The sequence below is a fragment of the Lactuca saligna genome, chromosome 3, assembly GCF_052625555.1.
Source record: "Lactuca saligna cultivar CGN05327 chromosome 3, ASM5262555v1, whole genome shotgun sequence".
NCBI lineage: Eukaryota > Viridiplantae > Streptophyta > Magnoliopsida > Asterales > Asteraceae > Lactuca > Lactuca saligna.
The window spans coordinates 62,407,379-62,415,057 of record NC_136419.1 but is presented as its reverse complement, the minus strand read 5'-3'; the positions used below and the strand labels follow the sequence as shown (position 1 = coordinate 62,415,057).

The following is a 7,679-nucleotide window of genomic DNA, read 5'->3' as shown; positions in this document are numbered from 1 at the left end:
CTGTCGATGTGCCTGGATCTGCCATGATCCTTTGGTTCCTTGGCTAATGCGACTACACCCTCGTTGTCACAGAAAATCTTCATAGGCTCCTTTATAGTTGGTACAACTCCAAGGTCTCTAATGAAGTTCTTTAGCCATATTGCCTCCTTCGATGCTTCACTTGCTGCTATGTATTCTGATTCGCACATTGAATCAACTACCGTCTCCTGTTTGAAACTTTTCCAAGTCACTACTCCTCCATTTAAGCTAAATACCGAACCTAACTGATAGCATATGAAGTTTAATTTGCCTCCCACTGTCCCCTTGGCACATGAGTTCGCTTTTGTGGAAAACCCCTCTCCTTGCAATAAAGACAACATTGTCACTCGGTCTATAAAAGAGATATCCAAAGGATTTCTTTGGGTAGCCGATGAAAATACTGATGGGTTTTGGTCATAAGACATCCTATGTGCTCATACAAACCCTAATGCTTGGATCTAGGTTTCTCTATTGTACATGCTTTGAATCCAAGACTATAAACCCTAATTCTAGCATATGGAAATCGATATTAACATATAATTAGGTTTAAGATATTACCTTGATTGTTATGTAGCAATAACAATCCTAATTCCTCATTGAATTGACTTTGGAAGGCTTAGAGTCACAAGTGTCACTCCTCTAATGGCTTACAAACACCAAGAGCAAATGGAGAAGGTATAAAGAGAGAGGAGAGAGGTAGGAATTCATCCTTAGTACTTCTTGGGAAGGCTTAGACGAATTCATGAGCCTTAGGGGGTTTATATAGGTGTAAAGATTAGGGTTTTAGTCCTTATTCTTATCTAGTTGCTTGCCCACCAAGTAACCATAAGATAAGTCTTAGAAACCCTTATCCTAGTCGAATTCTAAGGCATTATCTCCTTAAATTCGTTCACCCTATATTTAAGATAATCCTTACCTTATTTTGTAACTATCACATAATTACAAATCAACCCCTCTAGTTTAATTAATTACACTTGATCACAAAATTAATTCCTAATTAATTATTGACCAATATTAATTAAACAAATATGATTTCTCCTTTAATATATTATTCTTATAACATATTAATAAATCATAATAACCTCTCTTTCTTTCTTTATTTCTCCAATCAAGTTGCTTTGGTGAAGGCAACCCAAAAGGACCATGCACCATCGGGTCAAGTACATATCAAAATAGTTATGGACTTAGACACTAATCCAACAAATACATCGCTCACTATGAGGTTCGAGCTTACTAGAAGATATTTGAGGGAAAATGCGATCCGATTCGCCGATTCACCCAAGTGTCTCACCGAGTCCCTCTTTATCCAAAACTATTCAGTTGATTATAATGGGTCTTAATGCATCAAAACCATAGATCTGGCCTCCTAGGGTCCATTTTATACGTAAAGCTACAAACTTGATGTCCATGCATGGGGCCTTTGGCTCAAAAAACCATAAAAAGTGTTCTACAAGATGCATGGGGTGCTTATGGCAACAAAGTTGGCACCTTTATGCCATAAGGACCCCCAATAGTTCCAGATCTTAAGTGCAACTCCAAGCACACTGACAAAGTCTGATTTTAGCTTCTCTAAACTCATAAAAAGGGTAGGAAATAGCCCTAAAACAAGATTTAAGGGATATATGTTCAAGGTTCAAGCTTTATACCTCAAATGAGCTGGAAATGTGCCCAAACCTCTAGATCTTCTTGCTTCAACTTGATCTCACAAGCTTCCTTCCTATTTCCAACATCAAAAACACACAAAAAAGTACCACAAAGCTCAAGAACACTCAATAAATGGCTAGGGTTTCGAATTAGGGTCTTCTGGGAGTGAGAGGGACGATGGAGGCTGGTTTGGGGTGAGATGAGTCGTTTAAATAGGGTGTAAACCCTAAATATTTGAGTTTCATCCAGAAAGCTTCTACTTGTCGAGTCGGTCCCCCGACTCGTCGAGTAGGTCACTAAAACCCCCGCATAAAGTCGAGTCTACTCGACGAGTTGGGCCTCCAACTCGATGAGTCCCAGAGTAAAATACTATATTACTTGAATTTAAATACATACCAGGAACCGGGTGTTACATAATTCCATTACTAAAATTAGCCATCGGATACTAAATGTCTAACTCTTTCACTTCGCTAGGCAGCTTAGTGACATATGCCAATGAACCATCTCTTAAACCCTTGTCCTTTGTAGTGGGTATAATGAGAAGAAATTAAAATTTGTTATTGGTCATTAATATGAATTTAAACATAACTAAAATTTGTAACACTTCAAATTTTAAACCAAAAAATTTTCATTTTTCATTTAAAAACATAAAGTTTGACAAACAAAGTCATCAAAAACATAAGTGTCTAAAACAAACATCATCACAAAATATCATAGAATCTTAAGCTGTCCCGATAACAAATCTTCCAATGAGTGTGTACAATTAGACATTCATCTTCCCGCGATCCTCAGAACTTACCTGAAACACATAATTCAACAATTGTAAGCACGAAGTTTAGTGAGTTCCCTAAAATACCACTTATAACAACACATCATAAAATAAACAACTATAGGTTATCAGCAACCCTGGGGACTATCAACAGTCCTAGTAGGCAACAACACCTCCAGTGGGTTATCAACAACCTAGAGACTATCCACAGTCTCAGTTACACATACACAACATAATATGAGATATTATTTAGACTTAGTTGGACACCACAAATACAATTATTCTACCATACAGGTAAGAATAAGTGAGGAAACTCACCTAATACTGATAACATATAAATTTCTCACCGTAACTGCTGGAACTAAACTCCGCGTAATCAACAAAATAATTAAACCTAATTAATAAGGTTGATAACTTAACTCACCAGTTCAAATCCTACAACTAAGTCCCTGAAGGGCTAAAAGACCATTTTGCCCTTCTCATGGTCCAAAACCCTACATCTTGACCAAAGGTCAAAAGTTAACGAAAGTCAACTGCCCAGCGCGTATGCTAGGCGCACTTTCTCTTACGCGGGGAGTACAAATCGATCAACGACTTATCGGGGACGGGACTGGCTACGCAGGGCGTAGCCAGGAGTACACCTGACATACTCTGCCTGATCCAACTTCATTAACTTTTATGTTTTAATCCGTTAAGACACCTATCCCAGTTTTAGATCTAACCATCCTAGGTTGTCTTAAACTATAAAGTCATCGACTTTAAGCCTTTGCATGTCTAGAAATGACCCAATGCAACAAACATTAACTTCCATCACACTCTAAGTCACTTAACTCATGCATGCGCCAAAGGAAAAGATCCATCAACCATTTTTATGAATCTACAAGACCTAAAATACATGAAAGGACAACTAATATTCTATGGAGTGCTCCAAACTCATAAAGGTTCAAACTTTGGGACAAAGAGCTCATAAAACTCATCTATGGAGATCAAAAGGAAACTCATCAAGGTATCAACTTTATACCTGAATAAAAAATGCACAATGAGGAGTAGTTTTTGGATTTACAAGCTTGTATGTAACTCCTCGTTCTTCTCTGGCTTTCTTCTTCACAAATATGCACTAGAACCACTTAATAAGCTCCCAAAATCTCACAAACAATCTTATACTTGAGATTAGGTTTTTGAGGGAATGGTGGGTGATAACGAATGTCCAAGAAAGGCATAAGGTGGTTTAAATAGGGAGCAACCCGTAAAATTAAGGTTTAGGGAGTAGGCTAGTACGCCCAACGTACTAGCGGGGCTTCCGTGATCCTGAATCTCACGAGTACGCTGCGCATACCCTCATGTACGCCCAACGTACGGGCTAAAACACAAAACTTTTACCACATGAGACTAATTATGCAACTTTGATAAAGTTAAGGACTAAAATGATAATACCTGATAATAGCAATAAGAACCAAATTATGATAGTAATGTTAGATGGAAATTGATGTAGTTGCAGACCGACTACTTTTTTATTATATATATAAGTTCCTTTCCAATTTTTAGATAGATATATGATCAGAACTCAAGTATCTTTATCACATTACATATAAATTTTACGTTTCATTTTTTTCTATACAACTATTAACTCCTTTTATAGGACCGTAATACATGAAAATTGTTTTGAAGTACATTCCCGAGAATTGTTGGGGTTAGAAGTTAGTTATACTTGACTGAGTTTGTTTCTCTTTCCTTTTGTAGCGAGTGCCATTTTCTAAATATAAACGTACGAATTAGCTACCAATGTGTGGTGCGATTCACTTAGTACTATTCTACGTGAACCTGTTCTTCTTCACAAGACTAACATTTTCTTATGGATTCTGTTCATTCAACAAGAAGACAGGCGAATTTTCTCAAGACATGCATTAATGGCATCAACGCTTTATCAGGTATGCACGCATTACCTATTCATATGATGCGTATTAGTCAAGAAAATTTTTAAGCTTGCCTTTACAATCGTAGATCAAGATTAATTTAAAGAAAAAGTTTTTTGTAAACCAATATATAAAAACCCTAGTTTGGATCCACTGAGGGCATAGCGCGCTTGGTTGCCTGATGGGTATAATTGCAAAAATGCTTAATGTTTAGCCTTGCTGAATTCCTAAAGATTTCACATTCTCTATATGAGTTTTAGAAGACTCACGTTACTTCTTGCCAAGATAATGCCTATCCATTTCAGTTCACAGAATAGACACAATCCTTGAGTAATTACTCTATCTTTTTTGAATTTTATGAAGCCAGTGTTGGGAGTGTAGAGCGATAGGAATAAGGGATGTTTATAGGTCCAAACGTCATAATGTGATACAAGAATCATTTAATTGCTAACCTTTCGTGTTCCTTGTGTTGAATACTTTTTTTGATACAACGATTTCCTACGTTCCAAATATACACATGCATATGTTATATGAAGAATCCAAATCTGTGATTAATGAAAATGATAATGCCTAGCAATCAAGCTAAAAAGAAATAGCACACACCAATCATAATATACTAACTATTTTATCATCAGGTATTGGCATTCTCTCAATCCCATATGCACTCTCTTCAGGTGGCTGGCTAAGCTTGGTTATCCTGATCTTGATTGCTCTCGCTGCCTTCTTTACAGGGCTTTTAATCCGCCGTTGTATGGAATCAAACCCTTTAGCCACTAGCTATCCTGATATAGCTGGGATTGCATTTGGTCGAAAGGGAAGAATTATAGCCTTGGTTTTCACCTGTTTAGAGCTCTACCTTGTTGCCACTGGTCTACTGATACTAGAAGGTGACAATTTACATAAACTTTCTCCCCATTTTGGTTTCAAGTTTGGAAGCTTGAAAATGGATGGAAGGCACTCGTTTGTGATTGTAGCTGGGCTTATCATCCTTCCTTCTATGTGGCTAAGTGATCTGAGTGTTCTCTCATATCTTTCGTTAGGTGGGGTGCTCTCCTCACTTATAGTGCTCATCTGTGTATTTTGTGTTGGTGCATCTGGGGTTGGATTTCATAGGAAGGGGAGCCTTGTGAATTTCGAGGGACTACCAACAGCAGTTAGTCTATACACTTTCTGCTATGGAGCTCATGCTATGTTCCCTGCCATTTACCTTTCCATGAAAAAGAAAAGCCAGTTTTCAATAGTAAGCTTTCAAGCCTATCTCAAAGCAAATGAATATAAAGTTATCACTTCAAATCTACCTGATATTTAATCAATCAAGTTATATGTTTGCACTATTAAACGTGCTCACGCAACAATAGTTTGCCTATTTCAAAAACTTCAGTAAAAATATGCACTTGGTATTCCTTCCTAATTTGATTTCCCAACACTTTTCATTGGATTGTATCACTTTGATTTTTCTAGCTATCCGCAAATCCATTTAAACAAAACACGAGAACTAAACTCAATGAAAATGGGTCAAGTATATATAATGGATAAAACTTGTGTGCACCTAACATGCCTTACGATACGTTTCCTTCTTAGGATGCATGTGTATTGGAAAATGAATAGTCTACATCCTAAATTCTACTAGTGTCAATGCGAAACACCCTGGATCCCACTTTTAGATCTGTAGGTGAAACTGGATCGAGGACAGATATCAGTTTTATGGCTTGGCATATAAGACCTATGTTAAAACTGGAGCTCTCTTGACAGCTTTTGACATTTTTCTAATAATTTGCAGGTTCTACTTCTTAGTTTTATGATCTGTACAATCACATATATGACAATGGCAATACTGGGTTACCTTATTTATGGCGACGATGTACAATCACAAGTAACGCTAAACCTACCAACCGAGAAAGCTAGTGCAAAGGTAGCAATATACACAATTTTGGCAGGTCCTGTTGCGAAATATGCTATAACCATAATGCCAATTGCTACTGCTATCGAGAACTACTTACCTGTGAAACACAGACATAATAAGGTAATCAGTGCGACAATAAAGATGTGTGTATTGGCGAGTACAGTGGTATTAGCTATAACATTACCATCATTCGAGTCTGTAGCATCTCTTAGTGGAGCAGCCCTTGTGGTTTCTGTTTCTTTCTTGCTCCCTTGTGCTTGTTACCTGAAGATCTTTCAAGTGTACAGAAGTTTTGGTTTCGATTTTTTTGTTATTATGGGATTAGTACTATTGGCTATTCTACTAGGAGTTGTCGGCACATACTCATCTGTCATTGAGACTTTTAAGCATATCTAGTTCCGAATACAAACAAGTAACATTTAATGTTTTACATGGATGGTTAATTTCCCTCGGCATTTTTGTGATTTTATATTTACGTACTTGTTCTATAAAGACATCGTGAAAAATTAGAAAACAATCAAGTCATGAGTAATTGTAACTTACACTGTGTAATGGCTGGATACGCGTACGAAGTGTAATGCACATAGAAAGTAGGTCTACTTTAATTACACCTGACAACCAAATGAAAGTTCACAAACTAAACAAAAACTCTCTGGAGAGCCAAAGTATTGAGAGAGTAATTGGATTTTGATTATTTATATTGTTTACAATATTATGAGAAAAATGTCATCTATATATACTAAGCATGAGAAGCATATGTGAGCTAAGGAGGTTAGCTACAAAATGTCTGTTTTATATATATATATATATATATATATATATATATATATATATATATATATATATATATATATATATATATATATATATATATATATATATATATATATATATATATATATATATATATATATATATATATATGGTATTTTGTGAGACAAGGGAACAAAACCTTGACCATTCATCATGAATAATCAAAGGCTGAAATTAAATTAGATTAAACTACAATGAACCACAACAGGCGGTGATATTTTTGTAATTAAATGGAACTTTGGAATTAGAATAACAAATGGAGGGGTAGTAGTGTAATTTTTCTTTCTATTTCATTCGCAAAAACACTTGGTATTATTCTAAATCTTCTTCATTCTGATTTATAAAACCCTAACCTCGATACGAACACTAAAACTCGGTTGATTCAATCTCAATCATCAACATCTTATGTTTCCTTCAGATTCAGATTAGAACAGTTTGATTTTATCAACCTTTCATTCTGATTTTGATTCTGAAATCGCTCAACATAAATTGCTCCTGAATCAAAAAGAAATCCAAATTTATTATTCCAGCAAATTGATGCGAAACTGGATTCAGATTAAGTCATTCCAAGTAACGTATAATAGTAAAAAATTTTTGCATCATGATTCAAACTTGTCTT

The 7,679-nt window shown here is 35.9% G+C and overlaps 1 pseudogene; it reads left to right on the top strand.

Annotated features, from left to right (window-relative positions):
• The first annotated feature begins 4,283 nt into the window (after positions 1-4,283).
• LOC145035608 (amino acid transporter AVT1I pseudogene) lies at positions 4,284-6,643 on the top strand (annotated as a pseudogene).
• The last annotated feature ends 1,036 nt before the right edge of the window (positions 6,644-7,679 follow it).